This window comes from Salvelinus namaycush, chromosome 12, assembly GCF_016432855.1.
Source record: "Salvelinus namaycush isolate Seneca chromosome 12, SaNama_1.0, whole genome shotgun sequence".
Taxonomy (NCBI): domain Eukaryota; kingdom Metazoa; phylum Chordata; class Actinopteri; order Salmoniformes; family Salmonidae; genus Salvelinus; species Salvelinus namaycush.
In genome coordinates, this window is record NC_052318.1 from 798,420 (window position 1) to 824,559 (window position 26,140).

Consider the following 26,140-nt stretch of genomic DNA (forward strand, 5'->3'; position numbering starts at 1 on the left):
CAGCATGCCTAAGCCACGTTCACACAGATGAGCAGGGACCCTGGGCATCTTTCTTTTGGTGTTTATCAGAGTCATTTGAAAGGCCTCTTTAGTGTCCTAGGTTTTCATAACTGTGACCTTAATTGCCTACCGTCTGTAAGCTGTTAGTGTCTTAATGACCGTTCCACTGGTGCATGTTCATTAATTGTTTATGGTTCATTGAACAAGCATGGGAAACAGTGTTTAAACCCTTTACAATGAAGATCTGTGAAGTTATTTGGATTTTTACGATTAATCTTTGAAAGACAGGGTCCTGAAAAAGCTCTGCTCATACGCACCGAGGCAAAAACAAACAGAGACAGAGAGACGGAGAGACAGAGAGAAGTGGTTGAGATTCAGACTGACAGAGACAGCAAGAAAGCATCGGAGCAAGATGGATAAAATAGAGAAGAGGGATATAGACAGAGCACCAGAGAAAGTGCTCAGGGGGACTGTCCCAGCGTCGGCAACAGTGGGCAGACTAGTGGGAGGTCCAGTTTAGGGACGGATGGCAGAGCGGTGGATGAATCACACCTAGTCGTCCTCATCTCCTCCAAGGTTGTTAATATTTCATAGACCAGTGTGTTCCTAGAGGGCTTCACCAGACAGATGCAGCTACGTCATGGGTTGGGCTGTTTGTTCAATAAGCACAGGGCCTCCCCTGGCTTCGAGAAAAGCCTCAACTCTTTTGTTGATTCATACACACATGTACAGCAATGTGCAGTGATTATGTGTTAAAACCTGTTAAGGTCATAGGGCTCTGCGTCACAGTGGATAATCTATCCATCAGAACAACGACAGGGACAATGCAGAGACCTCTGAGAGAATGTCCTGGAAATGCTGCTACCTGTGACATCATGGATCAACGACAGGGACAATGCAGAGACCTCTGAGAGAATGTCCTGGAAATGCTGCTACCTGTGACATCATGGATCAACGACAGGGACAATGCAGAGACCTCTGAGAGAATGTCCTGGAAATTCTGCTACCTGTGACATCATGGATCAACGACAGGGACAATGCAGAGACCTCAGAGAGAATGCCCTGGAAATTCTGCTACCTGTGACATCATGGATCAACGACAGGGACAATGCAGAGACCTCTGAGAGAATGTCCTGGAAATTCTGCTACCTGTGACATCATGGATCAACGACAGGGACAAGGCCTGGGGGTGTATATTCATTACGAAAACTGACTAACGTTTAAGACTCAAAACGGAAGCAAACAGTACCCATCTTAATTTGTCCAACAGAAACTCTCGTTTGCGTTTTTCCATTCGGAGTAAACGATTTGTTGCAAAACATTTTTGAAACATTTCGCAACAGAGTCGCGTAATGATCCCACCCCTGGACATGGAATGCAATTTTGCCGTGACCTCGGGTGTCCTGGCTATCGCAACCATACAGGAACAGAAAGTGCACTTAACAAAATCGGGCAAAACTGAGGTAGCCTAAAGTGCCTTTGAAGATGGGAAAGTTAAAGACAAGGTGCGGAAGTGTCTGAAAATAAACACATTCATTGGACCAGCGCCGTGTCTAATTCTACAGGATTAGCAGTGAAACGTGACCGGAGGTCAGGACATCCATGAATAAAGTGGCTGTAGATAAAACGTCTAAATTAACAGAATGATAGTAAAGTAGTTCACTGAGTAGTTCACAAATCAAATATTTGGGTTAACTTTGTGCTGCTACCATTCACTCCCAGTCATTCCAAATTTCTAGCGTTGAACGGGAGGGTGTGGGTGTGCGAGTGTGAGAAAGGGAGTACGAGGGAGCGAGTGCAAGATGTACACTCTCTCACGCGGAGAGGGAGAGAGAGCAAGAGAACTGAATACTACCCAGGACCTAGCTGCTAGCAGGCGCTCATAGGGCTTGTAGCCTAGGTGCCAGTCAGTCAGGGAGCCACTTGATAGGAGCTCCCCGGTGCAGGCCAGGGGCAGAGAGGGAGAGCTCCCGGGTGAAGGCCAGGGGCAGAGAGGGAGAGCTCCCCTGGTGCAGGCCAGGGGCAGAGAGGGAGAGCTCCCGGGTGCAGGCCAGGGGCAGAGAGGGAGAGCTCCCGGGTGCAGGCCAGGGGCAGAGAGGGAGAGCTCCCCTGGTGCAGGCCAGGGGCAGAGAGGGAGAGCTCCCCTGGTGCAGGCCAGGGGCAGAGAGGGAGAGCTCCCCTGGTGCAGGCCAGGGGCAGAGAGGGAGAGCTCCCCTGGTGCAGGCCAGGGGCAGAGAGGGAGAGCTCCCCTGGTGAAGGCCAGGGGCAGAGAGGGAGAGCTCCCGGGTGAAGGCCAGGGGCAGAGAGGGAGAGCTCCCCTGGTGAAGGCCAGGGGCAGAGAGGGAGAGCTCCCCTGGTGAAGGCCAGGGGCAGAGAGGGAGAGCTCCCCGGGTGAAGGCCAGGGGCAGAGAGGGAGAGCTCCCCTGGTGCAGACCAGGGGCAGAGAGGGAGAGCTCCCCTGGTGCAGGCCAGGGGCAGAGAGGGAGAGCTCCCCTGGTGCAGGCCAGGGGCAGAGAGGGAGAGCTCCCCTGGTGCAGGCCAGGGGCAGAGAGGGAGAGCTCCCCTGGTGCAGGCCAGGGGCAGAGAGGGAGAGCTCCCGGGTGAAGGCCAGGGGCAGAGAGGGAGAGCTCCCGGGTGAAGGCCAGGGGCAGAGAGGGAGAGCTCCCGGGCGCAGAGAGGGAGAGCTCCCGGGCGCAGAGAGGGAGCTCTCCCGGGTACAGGCCAGGGGCAGAGGGGGAGCTCTCCCGGGTGCAGAGGGGGAGCTCTCCCGGGTGCAGAGGGGGAGCTCTCCCGGGTGCAGAGGGGGAGCTCTCCCGGGTGCAGAGGGGGAGCTCTCCCGGGTGCAGAGGGGGAGCTCTCCCGGATGCAGAGGGGGAGCTCTCCCGGATGCAGAGGGGGAGCTCTCCCGGGTGCAGAGGGGGAGCCCTCCCGGGTGCAGAGAGGGAGCCCTCCCGGGTGCAGAGAGGGAGCCCTCCCGGGTGCAGAGAGGGAGCTCTCCCGGGGGCAGAGAGGGAGCTCTCCCGGGGGCAGAGAGGGAGCTCTCCCGGGGGCAGAGAGGGAGAGCTCCCGGGTGCAGAGAGGGAGAGCTCCCGGGTGCAGGCCAGGGGCAGAGAGGGAGAAGCTCCAGTTGCACTCCTTTGGATTCACTTAGCCAACACAGGGGACAGAAAGCTAAAATTGCACCGGAGTCTTGGAAACAAAAACTAACCAATTACATTAGGCTTTTTTGACTCAATTTGTCAAAAGGAATATATTTGCAGCAGAAACAAACATAACCGAGTCAGAGGGAGAGGAGGAGAGATGCATGGGGATGCAGGGCATGGAGTGGTTTGCCAAAATAAATGTTTGATGCAAGCTAGCAGATAAGTGCTAGAAACTTAACTCTGGAAAACAAATGTGTTGGGCAATGCCAAAAGCAAAAGCTCAGGTACTGGTGCCAGCTTGGGACATTATGGAACCAAATAATCAGTTTCATAATGCAGCGCCTTAGCCAATCAGAGCTCACTATGGGCTTGTGAGTGGTTTTGGTTGGGGGGTTTGGAGAGCCCAGATGAGGTTAACCTGAGGACCTTCGGCTGAACTGGGCGTTGTCTCAATTGCCCCCCCCCCGTCCCCCCCGTCCCCCCAAAAATCTGTCCTCTCCTCGCCTCCTCTCCTTTATTGCACTAATCTGATAGAAGTGACCAGGAAAAAACCAGCCAGCCGCCTGATGAGGAGAAGTGGCCAGGTAAAAGCCTGCCTGAGGAGAAGTGGCCAGGTAAAAGCCAGCCTGATGAGATTCAACCATATTGTTTTCAAGACCTGTCAAGTATTTTAAGTAATTGAGACAGAGACCCTGGCTCACTACGGAGACAACCAACCACTTCTCCCCCTCACTCCCCTTACCTCCCCACCCCATTACCTCCCCTCCTCTCTCCTCTGCCACGTGCCAGAGCAGAGAAACTGCAGACAGTGCACATCAGTAGCATCGATAACAGAGAACAGTACCATCCAACCCCACCACCTGCCTGCCACTGCTGTAACATTAGTCATTTATTATTTATATTCCTCACACAGTACATCCCTACAGCACGACTCAGATCAAGCGCTACTGCTCAGAGGCTGGCTACTACGCTAGCACAGTCCCAGTCTCGCTTCTCCTCCTCATACGTCGCTATAGCACGACTCCTGCTGTATAGCACAACACAGCCTTCTCTAAGCCCGGCTAGGCTAACCCAGTCGCTTCACTCTCTACTGGAGAGGCTAGGTAGGCTAGGCTAGCACAGTCGCTCTATTCTCTACTGGAGAGGCTAGGTAGGCTAGGCTAGCACAGTCGCTCTATTCTCTACTGGAGAGGCTAGGTAGGCTAGGCTAGCACAGTCGCTCTATTCTCTACTGGAGAGGCTAGGTAGGCTAGCCCAGTCGCTCTATTCTCTACTGGAGAGGCTAGGTAGGCTAGCACAGTCGCTCTATTCTCTACTGGAGAGGCTAGGTAGGCTAGGCTAGCCCAGTCGCTCTATTCTCTACTGGCGAGGCTAGGTAGGCTAGCCCAGTCGCTCTATTCTCTACTGGCGAGGCTAGGTAGGCTAGCCCAGTCGCTCTATTCTCTACTGGCGAGGCTAGGTAGGCTAGCCCAGTCGCTCTATTCTCTACTGGCGAGGCTAGGTAGGCTAGCCCAGTCGCTCTACTCTCTACTGGAGAGGCTAGGTAGGCTAGGCTAGCACAGTCGCTTTATTCTCTACTGGAGAGGCTAGGTAGGCTAGGCTAGCCCAGTCGCTCTATTCTCTACTGGAGAGGCTAGGTAGGCTAGGTTAGCCCAGTCGCTCCACTCTCTACTAGAGAGGCTAGGTAGGCTAACCCAGTCGCTCCACTCTCTACTAGAGAGGCTAGGTAGGCTAGGCTAGCCCAATTGCTCCATTCACTACTGGAGAGGCTAGGTAGGCTAACCCAGTCGCTCCACTCTCTACTAGAGAGGCTAGGTAGGCTAGGCTAGCCCAATTGCTCCATTCACTACTGGAGAGGCTAGGTAGGCTAGGTTAGCCCAGTCGCTCCATTCACTACTGGAGAGGCTAGGTAGGCTAGGCTAACCCAGTCGCTCCACTCTCTACTAGAGAGGCTAGGTAGGCTAGGCTAACAGTCACTTCTGTATTGGAGCTCTAACCCCCCCTGACATGGCTCCATGTGAGAACCGACAGACTCAAAGCCCTCCCCGGGCCCCCCCTCTCCCAGGCGCACCCACAAACACACGCTGCACAGAAAGGGGAGTAGCACACACAAAAGAGATCGAAACTTGCGCCCAACACACACACAAGAATTTGAAAAAAGGGCCATAGAGCCACTTACAAAGCAGTTGAGCAAAGAGCAGGCGACCCGGTCTGCCAGGCTCATGATGAGAGACAGGGTTGTCTCCAGACACACAGTCTACAGAGGAGCAGTAGCATGGAGGATGAAGGGAGCACCACGGGCCTGCATTACCCTCCTCACCCTCCTCCCTCCACACCGCTTTGCCTCTCGCCGCTCGTGCCCCAGGAGGTGCTCCGGGACAGCGGTGCGACACACCCCCAACCTCAGTCCTCCTCGCCCCCCCCCAGGAGAGAGGTGGATGAAAACAGAGGGAGGGAGCGCCTGGAAAGACCCCCTGTTGCTCAGACTAAGTCGGGAAGGAAGTGGATAGTCTGTAAGAATGACAGAGTCCACTGAAATAGCCCAGAAAGAGGAGAGGAGAAAAAGGAAGGAAGGAAAAGAAAGAGGGAAGCAGGCGGACCTACTAGACGTGAGAGGAAGAATGAGAATGCAGCATGAGAGAGAGGAGGAATTGCCTGATGCTAAGCTCCACCCATCACCATGCCATGCGCATCTCCTACCTCACCCAATCACGTGCTCCTCCCCCCCCCCCCCCCCCCCCGCTATCACATCCTCCCTCCCTTCCCCACTCCATCCCTGTTCACCCTTCACCGAGATCCATCTCGTCGCAGGCAGGAAGCTTCCTCAGCAACGTGTCACAGCAGCGCAGCCTGTACCACTACAGAGCAGCCTGTACCACTACCACAACAGCCTGTACCACTACAGCCTGTACCACTACAGCCTGTACCACTGCAGAGCAGCCTGTACCACAGCAGAGCAGCCTGTACCACAACAGAGCAGCCTGTACCACAACAGAGCAGCCTGTACCACAACAGAGCAGCCTGTACCACAACAGAGCAGCCTGTACCACTGCAGCCTGTACCACAACAGAGCAGCCTGTACCACAACAGAGCAGCCTGTACCACAACAGAGCAGCCTGTACCACTGCAGCCTGTACCACTACAGCCTGTACCACAGCAGCCTGTACCACTACAGCCTGTACCACTACAGCCTGTACCACAGCAGCCTGTACCACTACAGCCTGTACCACAGCAGCCTGTACCACTACAGCCTGTACCACTACAGCCTGTACCACAGCAGCCTGTACCACTACAGCCTGTACCACAGCAGCCTGTACCACAGCAGAGCAGCCTGTACCACAGCAGCCTGTACCACAACAGAGCAGCCTGTACCACTGCAGCCTGTACCACTACAGCCTGTACCACTACAGCCTGTACCACAGCAGAGCAGCCTGTACCACAGCAGCCTGTACCACAACAGAGCAGCCTGTACCACAGCAGAGCAGCCTGTACCACAACAGAGCAGCCTGTACCACAACAGAGCAGCCTGTACCACAACAGAGCAGCCTGTACCACAACAGAGCAGCCTGTACCACAACAGAGCAGCCTGTACCACTGCAGCCTGTACCACTACAGCCTGTACCACAGCAGCCTGTACCACTACAGCCTGTACCACAGCAGAGCAGCCTGTACCACAGCAGAGCAGCCTGTACCACAGCAGAGCAGCCTGTACCACAGCAGAGCAGCCTGTACCACAGCAGAGCAGCCTGTACCACAGCAGAGCAGCCTGTACCACAGCAGAGCAGCCTGTACCACAGCAGAGCAGCCTGTACCACAGCAGAGCAGCCTGTACCACAGCAGAGCAGCCTGTACCACAGCAGAGCAGCCTGTACCACAGCAGAGCAGCCTGTACCACAACAGAGCAGCCTGTACCACAGCAGAGCAGCCTGTACCACAGCAGAGCAGCCTGTACCACAGCAGAGCAGCCTGTACCACAGCAGAGCAGCCTGTACCACAGCAGAGCAGCCTGTACCACAGCAGAGCAGCCTGTACCACAGCAGAACATGGCAGAGCCTGAGGATGCTACAAACAGCGCTTCAACCACCATCTCAGGCACCACACCGGACCACCGCGCACTACTCAGGCACCGGACCACCGCGCACTACTCAGGCACCACACCGGACCACCGCGCACTACTCAGGCACCACACCGGACCACCGCGCACTACTCAGGCACGACACCGGACCACCGCGCACTACTCAGGCACCACACCGGACCACCGCGCACTACTCAGGCACCACACCGGACCACCGCGCACTACTCAGGCACCACACCGGACCACCGCGCACTACTCAGGCACCACACCGGACCACCGCGCACTACTCAGGCACCACACCGGACCACCGCGCACTACTCAGGCACCACACCGGACCACCACGCACTACTCAGGGGTAGACACACACACGGATAAACGATCAGAAATATGTTGTCACATGGAACACCTTTTTCACAAGTTTATTTTTTTTTCTTACTACATTGACATGAGAAAGAGAGACACTGTTAGTGTGAGCATCTTCAAGCCAATCCCGTTGGCAGCGATTGACTGAGTGTGATAGTGAAGGACGGATCAGAGAACGGAGGGGATGAGGAGAGGGGAAGCCTACGCAGAGAGTTCCAGTGACACAGCATTCTAAACAGCAGCCCTGCCCCCTCCCCCCATCTTCCTCCCCGCTTCATGAGGGTCTCCTCGGTGCTGCCTGAGTGAGCTGCAGTACATCACTGCACTGTTCCCAGATACAGTTGCACGCTCGCCTGCTCCCTAGGGGAGGGTGTGAGTGTACACTACTTATATACAGCGTCCCTAACGCCTGTCGCATGCTGTCCAGTCGAAACGTGGTGTGCGCACATTATGAAATTCTGATGTTTGCTTTGGTGTTCAGGATTTATTTGAAGCTGTTTGTGCACAACAATATATATATATATATATATTTTTTTTTAAAGCAAGTGTAAGTTCTATGGCCCTTTGGTGATTGGTCAACAGTACTACTCCTAGTAGGAGTGAGAACTATGGACAGGATTGTGAACTGTTTTGCTGTCATTCAACATTCAAGGAGAGACTAGTTTTCATGCACATTCTGTCATGTGAGAAATACTACACCAAAACACCTTAGCTGGATGAAAAAATTGCAACTAAGACCTCCTCAGCAAAAACGTTAAAAAGTATTACGCAGATTTCTTGATTCATCTTTTGACTATTTTGAGGAAGTTTACTGGCTATGGTGTCCCAAGAGGGGCAAAAATAGTAATACTGCAGTTTCTCGTTTTGTAAGTGAAGGTCTTTTAGGGAGCATGCGAGGAGACGTTCGCTTTGCACCTAGCCGAGTTCTGCTAGGGAGCAAACAGAGCCTAGTATATGGACGTCTTAAACCAGAGGGGGGCACACACACACACACACACGCAGACAGAAGTCCGTTTCGGTGGATCGTGACTGGCTAACAGAGAGGAGAACCACAGAACACCCAGCTAGAGGTAGGGGCGGGGCGGGTATGGAGGCCTTCTGGTGCATGACATCGTTTCATTATCATAATGTGCTGTACGGAACCACTACAGCCGCAATGTACATCAAACAGAGAGGGGCAGGCAACTGGCAAAGGGGACCAGATTAAGCTAAAGTGCTTTTTCACTGCATACATCATGAGATTAGACGATTGGCTTCTGTCATCTTGAATGTTCCCTTAGGAGAAGAGGAGAGAAAAGTCAAATTTCTGCATAGAAACCACTACTAAAAGGACACCAATAAGAAGAAGAGACTTGATTGGGCCAAGAAACACGAGCAATGGACAATTAGACAGCTGGAAATGTGTCCTTTGGTCTGATTTGAGTCCAAATTTGAGATTTTTGGTTCCAACTGCTCTGTCTTTGTGAGACGCAGAGTAGGTGAACGAATGATCTCTGCATGTGTAGTTCCCACCGTGAAGCATGGAGGAGGAGGTGGGATGGTGTGGGGGTGCTTTGCTGGTGACTTTTTTTAGAATTCAAGGCACACTTAACCAGCATGGCTACCACAACATTCTGCAGAATACACCATCCCATCTGGTTTACTCTTAGTGCGACTTTTATTTTTCAACAGGGCAATGGCTCAAAACACACCTCCAGGCTGTGTAAGGGCTATCTGAACAAGAAGGAGAGTGATGACCTGGCCTCCACAATCACCCGACCTCAACCCAATCGAGATGGTTTGGGATGAGTTGGACCGCAGAGTGAAGGAAAAGCAGCCAACAAGTGCTCAGCATACGTGGGAACTCCTTCAAGAATGTTGGAAAACCATTCCAGGTGACTACATCATGAAGCTGGTTGAGAGAATGCCAAGCGTCTGCAAAGCTGTTAAGGCAAAGTGTGGCTACTTAAAAGAATCTCATGTTTAAAAAAAAATAATTGTTTAACACTTTTTTGGTTACTACATGGTTCCATATGTGTTATTTCATAGTTTGACGTCTTCACTGTTATTTCTACAAAGTAGAAAATAGTAAAAAGAAAAGAAAAACCCTTGAATGAGTAGGTGTGGCCAAACTTTCTGGTACTGTAGATGTGGAGACATCACACAAACACGTACGTGTGTAGCTGTGCACTGTCCCTGTGAAGTAGTGAAGGATTATAACCTCCTGTGTGTGACCAATGTGTCCCTATGTATCCTATCGGAGAGGGTTAGAGGGCACACTTGGGTTCTCATGTCTAGGTGGTGTGACTGACTGACTCTCCACACTGTGGCTTAGTGTGCCTCTCTCGTCCCTCCCTCGGCCCATCCAGAGCAGTCAGACAGTGAGCTCCAGATACGGCCTCCTGTATCCGGTGTCTCCACAGTTTTATTTTAGGAAAGGAGGCCATCCATCCATCTACTCACCCCAACCACACGGAATGTGTGTGTGTGTGTGTGTGTAGCTGTTGACGGTTACCAGGCTGATATAGTATTATCATAGTCTCTTATGTCTAACAGGTGGAGGAGGGTTCTCGTTACAAAACTCCTGCGCACAGTTACACAACTACAGCAGAGTCAGACCATGGACTTTGGGTGGAGTGGTTAATCTGTAAATGGACCACAGTGACTCACTACATTCCTACTAGGAGTCCTGTGAGGAGGAGACGGTTGGTAGATTGGTCATGTCTCCATATGAAAACAGCTCTATAGAGAAGTATTGACAACGTTTCAAATCTGCAGGCCATCCAATCTATTTCACTTTTTTTTTCAAGACCTGAAGACGTGTGTTGAGAAGTAATACCTATTTCACCCACAAGAGGGCGTCGTTTCACGGATTCTGCTGCTAAGTGTGTATACTTCCTGACATACAGTGCATTCAGAAACTATTCAGACCATTTGACTTCTTCGACTTTGTTAAGTTAGAACAGTATTATTGAAAAATTGATTAAACCCCATTAGGACAAAGCAAAAACAGGTTTAGAATTCTTTTGCTAATTTATTCACAACCCCCCCCCCCCCCCCCCCGGGGGAAGCGTCGAGTCTTCCCCAAACTCCAAGCAGGCTGCCTTTGACTGAGGAGTGGCTACCATCTGGTTACTCTACCATAAAGGCCTGATTGGTGGAGTGCTACAGAAATGGTTGTCCTTCTGGAAGGTTCTCCCATCTCCACAGAGGAACTCTGGTGCTCTGTCATGTCCGATCAATTTAATGAATTTTTTATTTATAGGTTTGCAAAAAATTCTAAAAACCTGTTTTCGCTTTGTTATTATGGGGTATTGTGATGTCATAATGGGGTATTGAGTGTAGATTGATGAGGGATTTATTTTATGTAATCCATTGTAGAATAAGGCAGTAACAAAACAAAATGTGGAAAAAGTCAAGGGGTCTGAATACTTTCCAAATGCACTGTATGTATGTATGTATGTATGCATGTATGTGAGTGTATGTATGTATGCATGTATGTATGCGTGTATGTATGTATGCATGTATGTATGCATGTATGTATGCATGTATGTATGCATGTATGTATGTATGTGAGTGTATGTATGTATGTATGTATGCATGTATGTGTGTGTGTATGTATGTATGTATGTATGTATGTGTGTATGTGTGTATGTATGTATGTATGTATGTATGCATGCATGCATGTGTGTATGTGTGTATGTATGCATGTATGCATGTATGCATGTATGCATGTATGTGAGTGTATGTATGTATGTATGTATGTGAGTATGTATGTATGTGAGTGTATGTATGTATGTATGTATGCATGTATGTGAGTATGTATGTATGTGAGTGTATGTATGTATGTATGCATGTATGTGAGTATGTATGTATGTGAGTATGTATGTATGTGAGTGTATGTATGTATGTATGCATGCATGTATGTATTTTATAACTAACAATCATTCAAATAAATATTCGGGAGAATTGATTGTTCTGTTTCAGAATAAGAACACAGCATTAGAATACAGGGAAGGAGAGAACCCTCTAACGACCGAGAGATGTGTGAACAGACAGACTAACGCAGAGTTGCAGACCGCCCGTTTCACCACCTAACCGATAGCTTGTGTTTGGAATAGTCTCAATGGGTGCCAACAGGCTCTGGTTAAGACTGCCACACCCAACTCTGTGTTGTCCACTGTGTCATGTGCAGACAGAATAAAACAATTAAAAAAATAATAATAATAATTTAAACAGGCATGTTGGAAAGTCACAGCTTCTGCTCCGTTCTTATGACCCATGGGGCCTAGGGTGTATTCATTACTGTAACAGTTTGCAACGGAAGCTAAACTTTCTATTGGTCCCGCCGCGTTTCGTTTGGTTTCTAGGGAACACACTCCTAGACTATAGAGTAGTGATATTGTACAGCCGTGTGTCTGGGGGCCCAGACCACACGTTCCGTTGCTACTCCGTCCTCAGGGTGTTTATGATTGTGAGGGCGATGTAGAAATGTGGAATTAATTCGCTTCTGTCTGTCATGAGGAGGTGTGTTCACGCTGTGATGGAAAAGAGCCAATCAGGGACACGTCTAAGACCGGTATACTATTGGCTTTCCAACACAGCACGTTTTAGTGGGAAATTAATTGAAACATTTGAAGAATATCCTCCACTTGGTTTAGGGATGTGAAAACGGCTGCAGTGTTTTTTTTTTTTTTTTTAAAGGTGACGATTGTCAAACAATAAAACAATGGCATACTGAGAAGCCGTATCATTACGCAAGTAAGAGTTCAAAACAAATAAACGTTATCGGGTCAATCGAGTTTCATCACTGTTTCATTCAAGTACTGAAGCTTAGTAGTCTAAATGTGTTGTAGTTGTGTGAGAAACGTCAGAGGAAGAAGAAGTCAGTGAGAGACGAAATGGCAGCTTCCCCCTCTCTCCCTCCCATGGAGCTGTCTGATTGGCTCACCATGCTGTCAGTCTGTTGTTCTGCACCAATCATACTGGCTTCTCTCCAGCTCCCTCAGTCTCTCCTCCCCTCTACCGGGCTCCGCTGAGTCAGCGACGTCTCCTGCCAACACACACACACACACACACACACACACACACACACACGGTGGTTGGGAGAGTAAATACACACCCACAGCGTTAAGACATTGATAGGGGAAAAACACACACACACACACTTAGGGGGGGGGGGGGGGGGGGGGTGAGTGTGTGTCACAGCCTGGGTAGAGGGAGGCACTGCACAACCCATCATTAAAGTTACTAACAGCTCTTTATGTGAGAGTGAAAACGAACATTTGGTCAAATGTGTGAGAAAGGTGGTAAAAAGATCCTGACTAGTTTTACAGGAAGTAGACTAGAGATCTTTAAAAGCTGCAACATGTATCTTATTGGACAGCCTGATCAAATTCACATAGAAATGTGAGTTATAGATCTGTCATTCTCATTGAAAGCCAGTCTAAGAAGTGGTAGATCTGTTCTTTGTGCTCTATTTCTAAGTTTCATTTCGGTGTCTTTTACTTTCGATTTTGTACACCAGCTTCAAACAGCTGGAAATACAATATTTTAGGGTAATTGAAAATATATTTCACAGCGGTTTAGACGGTACAATGACTCTACACATTGCTTGTTTTGTCACATACTGAAATTAAGCGAACTCATTTGAATTTTTGCAACCTTTAAAGTGCTCACGACTCTGCTACGGCAATTAGTATTTCATGTGTTTATACTTCACTGGCCTTGAGACATGGCCTTAAGTGGTCAAGACAAACAGAGCTGGCTAAAATGATTGGGCAGAACCAAGACCCCAGGATGTTATCTGCATAGAAAAAGTAATGGGTGTGCCACCTAAGCATTTTGTTTTTTTAAACATTCTCAGGATGGAAAAACGCTTTCAGTTTTTTTTTTTTAAACCAGCTATAAAGTACGTAGCAAAGATAACGGCGACCTACAGGGCATTCGGAAAGTATTTCAGACCCCTCGACTTTATCTACATTTTGTTACTTTACAGCCTTATTCTAAAAAATTGATTAAATAGTTTTTTTCCTCCCCTCAATCTTCACACAATACCCCATTATGACATCACAATACCCCATTATGACAAAGCAACAAAAAAACAGGTTTAGACATTTTTGCAAATCTATTAAAAAATAAAATTAAAAAAACTTAAATATCACATTTACATACTTTGTTGAAGCACCTTTGACAGTGATTACAGCCTCAAGTCTTCTTGGGTATGACGCTACAAGCTTGGCCCACCTGTATTTGGGGAGTTTCTCCCATTCTTCTCTGCAGATCCCCTCAAGTTCTGTCAGGTTGGATGGGGAGCGTCGCTGCACAGCTGTTTTCAGGTCTCTCCAGAGATGTTCGATCGGTTTCAAGTCTGGGCTCTGGCTGGGCCACTCAAGGACATTCAGAGACTTGTCCCCAAGCCACTCCTGTGTCGTCTTGTCTATGTGCTTAGGGTTGTTGTCCTGTTGGAAGGTGAACCTTCACCCCAATCTGAAGTCCTGAGCAGGTCATCACATCTCTCTCTTTACTTTGCTCCGTTCATCTTTCCCCTCAATCCTGACTAGTCTCCCAGTCCCTCCGGCTGAAAAACATCCCCACAGCATGATGCTGCCACCACCATGCTTCACCGTATGGATGGTACCAGGTTTCCTCCAGACGCTTGGCATTCAGGCCAAAGAGTTCAATCTTGGTTTCATCAGACCAGAGAATCTTGTTTCTCATGGTCTGAGAGTCTTTAGGTGCCTTTTGGCAAACTCCAAGTGGGCTGTCATGTGCCTTTTACTGAGGAGTGGCTTCCGTCTGGCCACTCTACCATAAAAGCCTGATTGGTGGAGTGCTGCAGAGATGGTTATCCTTCTGGAAGGTTCGCTCATCTCCAAAGAGGAACTCTAGAGCTCTGTCAGAGTGACCATCGGGTTCTTGGTCACCTCCCTGACCAATGCCCTTCTCCCCTGATTGCTCAGTTTGACTGGGCGGCCAGCTCTAGGAAGAGTCTTGGTGGTTCCAAACTTCTTCCATTTAAAAATGATGGAGGCCACTGTGTTCTTGGGGACCTTCAATGCTGCAGAAATGTTTTGGTACCCTTCCCCAGATCTGTGCCTTGACACAGTCCTGTCTCGGTGCTCTACAGACAACTCATTTGACCTCATGGCTTGGTTTTTGCTCTGACATGCACTGTCAGCTGTGGGACATTATATAGACAGGTGTGTACCTTTCCAAATCATGTCCAATCAATTGAATTTACCACAGGTGGACTCCAATCTAGTTGTAGAAACATCTCAAGGATGATCAATGGAAACAGGATGCACCTGAGCTCAATTTTGAGTCTCATAGCAAAGGCTCTGAATACTTATTGTAAAAAAGGTATACATTTTTTAATAAATTTGGAAAGAAATCTAGAAACCTGTTTTCGCTTTGTCATTATGGGGTATTGTGTGTAGATCGATAAGGGATTATATATATATATATATATATATATATCTTTTTTAAAAACAATTTTAGAACAAGGCAGTAACGAAACAAAATGTGGAAAAAGTCAAGGGGTCTGAATACTTTCCAAATGCACTGTATGTATGTATGTAATAACTAACAATCATTCAAATAAATATTCTGGAGAATTGATTGTTCTGTTTCAGAATAAGAACACAGCATTAGCCGTGGCAAAATGTGTAGAATTTCACAAAATTCACATAACGGTCAAATTTCTCTCAGTTCCATGGAAAAATGTGTGGAATTCCAGGAAATGTGCTTAAAAAACCAATTCTCTCCGCCGCCAAGATGGGGCCCTCAAATTCTTGCCCAGACCGAATTCAGTCACGCCCAATGGGCTACCCGCTCCCATTCTCCCCCAACACCTAAGCCCCTTTTGAATCCCAATCCCAAAAAAACCCTGCACCAATATATAGCCTAGAGATTAGCCTCTGCAGAGTCCCCAACAACCGGTTGTTCCAGTTTTCAGGTGAAATGGAAAGAGACTTCCTTTATTGGACACTCCATCTTAACTCCTCCTCCACATTTACTGGATTGGTTGAATAGTGCATAACAGAACCTCCCCCCACCCACTCTCTCTCTCAAGACCAGTATGTAATTTCAGGTGTTTCTTTTACACCTGCTACGTTAGGCCTAGGCCATACCTACAAGAACCCACACATAGTGGTGATGCTGGCTGCCACAGATAGTAGCTTTGACTAAGAAGGTTGTACTGTCTCGTCAGCCAGTCAGCCAGTCAGCCAGCCAGCCAGCCAGCCAGCCCGCCCGCCAGCCAGCCAGTGTTTAAAAGGCCTAGGCCCTACCTACAAGAACCCACCCATACAGTGGCGATGCTGGTTAAGCTGGCTGCCACAGATAGTAGCTTTGACTAAGAAGGTTGTACTGTCTCGTCAGCCAGTCAGCCAGTCAGCCAGTCAGCCAGTCAGCCAGTCAGTCAGTGTTTAAAAGGCCAGACTGGACTAGTAGACTCCACCAAGACACACGCGTTCTGAGGCTGCGCCTTCTCTCCCTCCACACGGACCTTGATCCAAGTTGACAAGCCTTCTAATAGGATGAGCAACAATTTACAGGAAAGGGGAAACTGAACAACATTGCTCAAGAGTTGTTACTGGGAACCTTGATCCATGACAGCCTGTGTCTCAAAAATGGTACCATGTTCCCTATATAGTGCACTAGTTCTGGACCAGGCCCATAGACAGGTTGGTTGTTCAGCAACGAAACCCACATGTGCTCAAGATAAAAAAACATGAATAGAAAAATAATCTAATGGTGACACCTCGTTGCTCATTTACAAAAGGCACAAAGAAAAACAAGAAACTGAATAAGACATGAGAAACCATGAGAGAACATGGAGAAATCATGAGAAACCATGAAAAAACATGAGAAACCATGAGAAACCATGAGAAACACAGACGAAATCTCCAATGTTTATTGAAAACATAAAGACATTTGCACAAAATGAGCACTTGTGGTCTCTCAAATACATCATTACAGTTGTCGGTTAGCTAGCTAGTGATTTCTTTGTTCAGTTGTCGGTTAGCTAGCTAGTGATTTCTTTGCCATTTTAGCATAAAACATGACATCGGTCAAAACAAGACATCAACAATAAGATGAAACTAGCTAAAACGAGCCACCTACGATTCCCCCTCATGGCAGCTTGTCGTCACTGTTGCCAGTTATCTGCCCATTCAGAATCACTGTTGCCACTTATCTGACCATTCAGAATTACTGTTGCCAGTTATCTGACCATTCAGAATTACTGTTGCCAGTTATCTGACCATTCAGAATTACTGTTGCCAGTTATCTGACCATTCAGAATAAACACACCCAGACAGCCGTAAGGCCAGCCAGCCAGCCGTAAGGCCACCCACAGTAAACACACCCGGCCAGCCGTAAGGCCAGCCAGCCAGCCGTAAGGCCACCCACAGTAAACACACCCGGCCAGCCGTAAGGCCAGCCAGCCAGCCGTAAGGCCACCCACAGTAAACACACCCGGCCAGCCGTAAGGCCAGCCAGCCAGCCGTAAGGCCACCCACAGTAACACACCCAGCCAGTCGTAGGCCAGCCACAGAGAGATGATCGGAGGATATTGACACAGGAGGCAGATGTAAAATGAATTACACAAACAGACTGATCCACCAAAGACCACAATAGTCCCCACAGTGGGTGTTCTGGTTGGGGATAACATCAATGATTAGCCATAGACATAGTAGTAGGTGCCTGGGCTCCAGTGACAAGGACCAAAGCACTTCGATACATGGCATTGCTATGATTTATTAGGTTGATTGATCAGAAGATACGGAGAGTATAGAGGCCATGAACGAGTGAGTGCTAACAGCTAAATTCTATTAGCCTAGCCTAATTCATTAACGACCGCTCACTACATGGAGTTGAGCAGAACATGCAATAGTCCACGTGTAGAGCAAGTCATTAGCGTTCAGAAAGGACATGCATCCTCTATGACAGAATGTCAATCACATGGTAATAAAACAAATACATGTCATTGCTTCAATTAAAATTAATAAAAATGGTTTCCACAGCCCCCCCCCCCCCAAAAAAAACAACATGGGCTAGATTGTAAAAATTCATAAAAACATGTAGCTTTTTGGTCTTTAATGTTAGGTTTAAAATCACTTTAACCAACCACACTGCTAACCTTATGCCTAAATCTAACACAATAAAGAAGAGCGACTGTACAAATAGGCGTTGTTTATGACAACCTTATTAAGAAAACTTACAATTAAAAACACACACAGAAGTAACCATAGTGACCAACAACGTAGTCTATTTGGCTACTACACGGGTTGGCCGTGAGGAGTGGGCTTTCACAAGTAGCACTCACACACCCCATTGTTGTTTGTTTAAACACATTGTGCGGAAAACAATATTTTAAACATAACAGGCACCAACTATACCGTTAAAGCTGCAATATGTTAAAAAAATAATAATAATAATTGGGCGACCTAACCAAATTCATATAGAAATGTGAGCTATAGATTCTGTTCTATGTCCTCTATTTCTATGCTTACCGTTCTTAAGTTGTGTTTTTTTTTTTTTTTTCACCAGCTTCAAAAACAGATTAAAAAACAAACAATATTTTTGGTTATTGAAAATATATTTCACAACGGTTTAGATGGTACAATTATTCTCTACATTATACATAGCTTGTTGTCACAAACTGAATATAAGTGAACAATTCGATTTTTTTGTTGTTGTTGTCACATCGCACCTTTAACATAAGAGCAGTGTGATTTCCCTCTCTGTCTACAGTAGTAATTAGTCTACTCTGTAGCGGTATTATTACTAGTTGATCGTTCTATTATTAAGTCCAAGGCTTCGTACTGCTTCTCACGGAGCACTACACAAGCTCCTCTCATTGCTCTGTAAAGACTGACACACCCCCCTTCTGCACACTGCACACCAAGTCTTCAAACAAACAGAGAAGGAAAAAAAAAAAAAAACTGTTTCACTACAAACATAAATCCATCATTCTAAAATCCAGCATTTCTTACCTGAGTGAAGCTGATAAGTAGTGCTTTGTTAAAAACAAAAATGGTTTTGTTAAACTTTCGCCCCCCCCTCTCCAACGTAAAAGGTGAAGTGAAAGAAGTAGTATGAGGTTCTCCGTCTCCCCAACTCACTCTGGTTGTAATCAGCAGCATGACGTCCCTCCGCTCTCACACCGTCTCTCTCTCTCTCACACACCGTCTCTCTCTCTCTGTGCTCCTCTCTCTCTCTCTCTGTGCTCCTCTCTCTCTCTCTCTGTGCTCCTCTCTCTCTCTCTCTGTGCTCCTCTCTCTCTCTCTCTCTCTCTGTGCTCCTCTCTCTCTCTCTCTCTCTCTCTGTGCTCCTCTCTCTCTCTCTCTCTCTGTGCTCCTCTCTCTCTCTCTCTCTCTGTGCTCCTCTCTCTCTCTCTCTCTCTGTGCTCCTCTCTCTCTCTCTCTCTCTCTGTGCTCCTCTCTCTCTCTCTCTCTCTGTGCTCCTCTCTCTCTCTCTCTCTCTCTGTGCTCCTCTCTCTCTCTCTCTCTGTGCTCCTCTCTCTCTCTCTCTCTCTCTCTGTGCTCCTCTCTCTCTCTCTCTCTCTCTGTGCTCCTCTCTCTCTCTCTCTCTCTGTGCTCCTCTCTCTGTGTGCTCCTCTCTCTCTCTCTCTCTCTGTGCTCCTCTCTCTCTGTGCTCCTCTCTCTCTCTCTCTCTCTGTGCTCCTCTCTCTCTCTCTCTCTCTGTGCTCCTCTCTCTCTCTCTCTCTGTGCTCCTCTCTCTCTCTCTCTCTGTGCTCCTCTCTCTCTCTCTCTCTGTGCTCCTCTCTCTCTCTCTCTCTGTGCTCCTCTCTCTCTCTCTCTGTGCTCCTCTCTCTCTCCCTCCTTCTCGTTCTGACCATGTGAAGAGATCTTTTCTGTAGGTAGGCCCCTAGAAACTCTGCGATGAGAACGCGGACGGAATACAGAGATAAAAACAGAATTCAACTATATGTTTTATTGAACTTAGTAGGAAATCAACTTAATGTATTGAACTTATAAAAAATGAATGTAATAGCCAAAGCTGTCTCAAAAGGCAATGGCGTGGAAAATGCCCCACCCCTGTTTGTCTACCACTGAGTGTAGACACTAGCGAAGATACTAATGACAACCATTTTACGACAGAAAGGCTTTCTCCAAAAACCTTAATTCAAACGTTAAAGCTGCGATATGCATCTTTATGGGTGACCCGATTAAATTCCCATAGAAGTGGGAGTCCTCATTGAAAGATGAATAATGCTTTTGAATATTGTAGAACTGTGTGTTATAGATCTGTCATTCTCATTGAAAGCAAGTCTAAGCGGTAGATGTGTTCTGTGGGCCATTTCTACACTTCCCGTTCTTATGTTACGTTTTTGCGTCATTTATTTTCGTGTTTTTGAAATCCTGTGTGCTACAGAAACACAGCTAACCATGCAAGTATCCTTCAATTAAAAAAAGGGTATCTACACCCCAAAAATAACATTTTATGATTTTCCCCCCAGACCTCCAAAAGTGGTCTCCTGATGTGGTTTAAGCATTGTTGTGGACTTAGAACATCCAATTTTGTTGTTTTTCTATTATTATAATTTTTTTAATTAAGTGTGATTTTGAGAGCGAAAACCTGAAAAAAAATCTAAAAAACAGAATTTGAGAGAAAAAAATAACGGAACGAGGCATTTTTTCCCCCTGATTTTTATTGTGCCTGAAATAGGGCACAACCCGTCTCGGTTTCACCAACCTCGGCTCCGCCTAAACAAAACCAGTAGCCTATACCAGTAAAAACCAGTCTCCTTGCTATACAAATCCTAATCTATGAAGGTAACCTAACAACAGGACATTTCAAGTAACCTTTAGGCCAACAGAATAGCCTAAACTTTGATAAAAAAAACAAGCCAGTAATTCACTGACTAGTGAGTGACTACTAAATCTGGGTCAAAATGTGGGTCAAAGGCGGAAGGGCGCCTTTCATCCACAAATAATTAAAATGGAGGAATGGAATTCCTAAACATGACTCAACAGCTTATGAAAGTTCAGTGGAATTTTGATTTAGAATGTGTATGCTTATCACACCGAGAGAAAAAAAACAAGTTTAGGTACTAATCTCTGCTGACGTTCCAGTCGCCACACCCTCTCTCCTCTGCTGTAAAGCAGGTTGCTGCATGTCAAACCTCTTGACAGCACTGACAATACAGTAGAATTTCACACAGAGAGCATTTCCCCGACGGCCAACATGACGACAACCAATCATTACTAACATAGGTTTTACTCATCTTACCCTGCACTTACCTTATTACATGGTAAACTCCAAAACTTGTATAATTGGACTGACAGGATAACATCTCGCATATGACCATTAGCATTGCTGGGAACTCACTATTAAGTGGGCACAGTAAAACAACTACAAAAGGAAAGCACAGCCGAGAGCTGCCCAGTGACACGAGCCTACCAGACAAATAACACTGAAACATGCATGAGAGCACCAGCTGTTCCGGGAAAACTGTGTGATCACGCTCTCCGCAGCCGATGTGAGTAAGAACTTTAAACAGGTCAACATTCACAAGGCCGCAGGGCCAGACGGATTACCAGGACGTGTACTGCGAGCACGCGCTGACCAACTGGCAAGTGTCTTCACTGACATTTTCAACCTCTCCCTGTCCGAGTCTGTAATACCAACATGTTTTAAGCAGACCACCAAAGTCCCTGTGCCCAAGAACACTAAGGTAACCTGCCTAAATGACTACTGACCTGTCGCACTCACATCTGTAGCCAATGAGTATTTTGAAAAGCTGGTCATGGCTCACATCAACATCATTAAGTTTGCCGATGACAACAGTGGTAGGCCTGATCAACGACAAGACAGCCTATAGGGAGGAGGTCAGAGACCTGGCCGTGTGGTGCCAGGACAACAACCTCTCCCTCAACGTGATCAAAACAAAGGAGCTGATTGTGGACTACAAGAAAAAGAGGACCGAACACGCCCCCATTCTCATCGACGGAGCTGTAGTGGTGCAGGTTGAGAGCTTCAAGTTCCTTGGTGTCCACATCCAACAAACTAACATGGTCCAAACACGCAAAGACAGTCGTATTGCTTCCGGGTTGGAGCGAGTAGTCGCATTCCGCATTCCGCTTCGCTCCACAGGTAGTATTACCATTTCATTTTCATTTTCATTACAGTACAACGGTTTGATTTGTTTGATCTTAGCTAGCTACATAGCCGTCTTTGTATCAAAGATAATTGTGTAGTTATTGAGGTTCGCTAGCCAGCTATTTTCGTCCTAACGTAACGTAACGTAGTCAACACTGCTAGCTAGCCAGCTAGCCACCGAATAGCAGCACTGTAGAAACGATTGCATTACAACGGAACGACTTGATTAGTGTAGTGTTAGCTAGCTACACAGTTGTCTTTGCTATCTTTGATTTGTTTGATCTTAGCTAGCTACTTAGCTAGCTACATAGCCGTCTTTGTATCAAAGATAATTGTGTAGTTATTGAGGTTCGCTAGCCAGCTATTTTCGTCCTAACGTAACGTAACGTAGTCAACACTGCTAGCTAGCCAGCTAGCCACCGAATAGCAGCACTGTAGAAACGATTACATTACAACGGAACGACTTGATTAGTGTAGTGTTAGCTAGCTACATAGTTGTCTTTGCTATCTTTGTATCTAAGATAATTGTGTAGTTTTGAGTAATTATCGGTTAGCTAGCCAGCTATTTTCGTCCGCCGCGCTGCCGTTCTCCTACCTAGTCAACACTGCTAGCTAACACTGCTGGCTAGCCAACTTCTACCGAATAGCAGCACTGTAGAAACTTACATTACAACGGAACGACTTGATTAGCGTAGTGTTAGCTAGCTACATAGTTGTCTTTGCTGTCCTTGTATCCAAGATAATTGTGTAGTTTAGAGAAATTTAGAGAAATTGTCGAGGTTACCTAGCCAGTTAGAGGTTACCTAGCCAGCTACACTTTCAAACAAAGTCAACAACGCAGCCACTGCTAGCCAGCCTACTTCACCAGCCAGCAGTACTATATCATTTTAGTCAATAAGATTTTATTTTTTTTTGCAACGTAAGCTTAACTTTCTGAACATTCGAGACGTGTAGTCCACTTGTCATTCTAATCTCCTTTGCATTAGCGTAGCCTCTTCTGTAGCCTGTCAACTATGTGTCTGTCTATCCCTCTTCTCTCCTCTCTGCACAGACCATACAAACGCTTCACACCGCGTGGCCGCCGCTACTCTAACCTGGTGGTCCCAGCGCGCACGACCCACGTGGAGTTCCAGGTCTCCGGCAGCCTCTGGAACTGCCGATCTGCGGCCAACAAGGCAGAGTTCATCTCAGCCTATGCGTCCCTCCAGTCCCTCGACTTCTTGGCACTGACGGAAACATGGATTACCACTGATAACACTGCTACTCCTACTGCTCTCTCCTCGTCTGCCCACGTGTTCTCGCACACCCCGAGAGCTTCTGGTCAGCGGGGTGGTGGCACTGGGATCCTCATCTCTCCCAAGTGGACATTCTCTCTTTCTCCCCTGACCCATCTGTCTATCGCCTCCTTTGAATTCCATGCTGTCACAGTTACCAGCCCTTTCAAGCTTAACATCCTTATCATTTATCGCCCTCCAGGTTCCCTTGGAGAGTTCATCGATGAGCTTGACGCCCTGATAAGTTCCTTTCCTGAGGATGGCTCACCTCTCACAGTTCTGGGTGACTTTAACCTCCCCACGTCTACCTTTGACTCATTCCTCTCTGCCTCCTTCTTTCCACTCCTCTCCTCTTTTGACCTCACCCTCTCACCTTCCCCCCCTACTCACAAGGCAGGCAATACGCTTGACCTCATCTTTACTAGATGCTGTTCTTCCACTAATCTCACTGCAACTCCCCTCCAAGTCTCCGACCACTACCTTGTATCCTTTTCCCTCTCGCTCTCATCCAACACTTCCCACACTGCCCCTACTCGGATGGTATCGCGCCGTCCCAACCTTCGCTCTCTCTCCCCCGCTACTCTCTCCTCTTCCATCGTATCATCTCTTCCCTCTGCTCAAACCTTCTCCAACCTATCTCCTGATTCTGCCTCCTCAACCCTCCTCTCCTCCCTTTCTGCATCCTTTGACTCTCTATGTCCCCTATCCTCCAGGCCGGCTCGGTCCTCCCCTCCTGCTCCGTGGCTCGACGACTCACTGCGAGCTCACAGAACAGGGCTCCGGGCAGCCGAGCGGAAATGGAGGAAAACTCGCCTCCCTGCGGACCTGGCATCCTTTCACTCCCTCCTCTCTACATTCTCCTCTTCTGTCTCTGCTGCTAAAGCCACTTTCTACCACTCTAAATTCCAAGCATCTGCCTCTAACCCTAGGAAGCTCTTTGCCACCTTCTCCTCCCTCCTGAATCCTCCTCCCCCTCCTCCCCCCTCCTCCCTCTCTGCAGATGACTTCGTCAACCATTTTGAAAAAAAGGTCGACGACATCCGATCCTCGTTTGCTAAGTCAAACGACACCGCTGGTTCTGCTCACACTGCCCTACCCTGTGCTTTGACCTCTTTCTCCCCTCTCTCTCCAGATGAAATCTCGCGTCTTGTGACGGCCGGCCGCCCAACAACCTGCCCGCTTGACCCTATCCCCTCCTCTTTTCTCCAGACCTTTTCCGGAGACCTTCTCCCTTACCTCACCTCGCTCATCAACTCATCCTTGACCGCTGGCTACGTCCCTTCCGTCTTCAAGAGAGCGAGAGTTGCACCCCTTCTGAAAAAACCTACACTCGATCCCTCCGATGTCAACAACTACAGACCAGTATCCCTTCTTTCTTTTCTCTCCAAAACTCTTGAACGTGCCGTCCTTGGCCAGCTCTCCTGCTATCTCTCTCAGAATGACCTTCTTGATCCAAATCAGTCAGGTTTCAAGACTAGTCATTCAACTGAGACTGCTCTTCTCTGTGTCACGGAGGCGCTCCGCACTGCTAAAGCTAACTCTCTCTCCTCTGCTCTCATCCTTCTAGACCTATCGGCTGCCTTTGATACTGTGAACCATCAGATCCTCCTCTCCACCCTCTCCGAGCTGGGCATCTCCGGCGCGGCCCACGCTTGGATTGCGTCCTACCTGACAGGTCGCTCCTACCAGGTGGCGTGGCGAGAATCTGTCTCCGCACCACGTGCTCTCACCACTGGTGTCCCCCAGGGCTCTGTTCTAGGCCCTCTCCTATTCTCGCTATACACCAAGTCACTTGGCTCTGTCATATCCTCACATGGTCTCTCCTATCATTGCTATGCAGACGACACACAATTAATCTTCTCCTTTCCCCCCTCTGATAACCAGGTGGCGAATCGCATCTCTGCATGTCTGGCAGACATATCAGTGTGGATGACGGATCACCACCTCAAGCTGAACCTCGGCAAGACGGAGCTGCTCTTCCTCCCGGGGAAGGACTGCCCGTTCCATGATCTCGCCATCACGGTTGACAACTCCATTGTGTCCTCCTCCCAGAGTGCTAAGAACCTTGGCGTGATCCTGGACAACACCCTGTCGTTCTCAACTCACATCAAGGCGGTGACCCGTTCCTGTAGGTTCATGCTCTACAACATTCGCAGAGTACGACCCTGCCTCACACAGGAAGCGGCGCAGGTCCTAATCCAGGCACTTGTCATCTCCCGTCTGGATTACTGCAACTCGCTGTTGGCTGGGCTCCCTGCCTGTGCTATTAAACCCCTACAACTCATCCAGAACGCCGCAGCCCGTCTGGTGTTCAACCTTCCCAAGTTCTCTCACGTCACCCAGCTCCTCCGCTCTCTCCACTGGCTTCCAGTTGAAGCTCGCATCCGCTACAAGACCATGGTGCTTGCCTACGGAGCTGTGAGGGGAACGGCACCTCCGTACCTTCAGGCTCTGATCAGGCCCTACACCCAAACAAGGGCACTGCGTTCATCCACCTCTGGCCTGCTCGCCTCCCTACCTCTGAGGAAGTACAGTTCCCGCTCAGCCCAGACAAAACTGTTCGCTGCTCTGGCACCCCAATGGTGGAACAAACTCCCTCACGACGCCAGGTCAGCGGAGTCAATCACCACCTTCCGGAGACACCTGAAACCCCACCTCTTTAAGGAATACCTAGGATAGGATAAAGTAATCCTTCTAACCCCCCCCCTCCCCCTTAAAAGAGTTAGATGCACTATTGTAAAGTGGTTGTTCCACTGGATATCATAAGGTGAATGCACCAATTTGTAAGTCGCTCTGGATAAGAGCGTCTGCTAAATGACTTAAATGTAAATGTAATGTAAATGTGAAGAGGGCACGACAAAGCCTATTCCCCCTCAGGAAACTAAAAAGATTTGACATGGGTCCTCAGATCCTCAAAAGGTTCTACAGCTGCACCCTCGAGAGCATCCTGACTGGTTGCATCACTGCCTGGTATGGCAACTGCTCGGCCTTCGGCCCGCAAGGCCGAAGGCAGAGGGTAGTGCGTATGGCCCAGTACATCACTGGGGCCAAGCATCCTGGGTCCTCTATACCAGGCGGACCTCTAGGACCTCTATACCAGGCGGTGTCAGAGGAAGGCCCTAAAAATGGTCAGTCTATGACTAGCCACCCTAGTCATAGACTGGTTCTCTCTGCTA

At 48.2% G+C, this 26,140-nt stretch overlaps 1 long non-coding RNA gene across 2 annotated transcripts in view; it reads right to left on the reverse strand.

The window, feature by feature from the left end:
- LOC120056799 overlaps positions 1-26,140 on the reverse strand; it is a 44,768-nt gene that overhangs the window by 9,558 nt on the left and 9,070 nt on the right. The window contains exons 1-2 of one of the 2 annotated variants that reach the window (XR_005477833.1): positions 18,561-18,822; positions 12,512-12,613 (exon numbers count right to left, since the gene is read on the reverse strand). This is a non-coding gene — a long non-coding RNA (uncharacterized LOC120056799). Of the gene's footprint in view, positions 1-12,511; positions 12,614-18,560; positions 18,823-26,140 lie in introns of those variants that run through there. The other variant, XR_005477832.1, reaches the window with a different exon arrangement.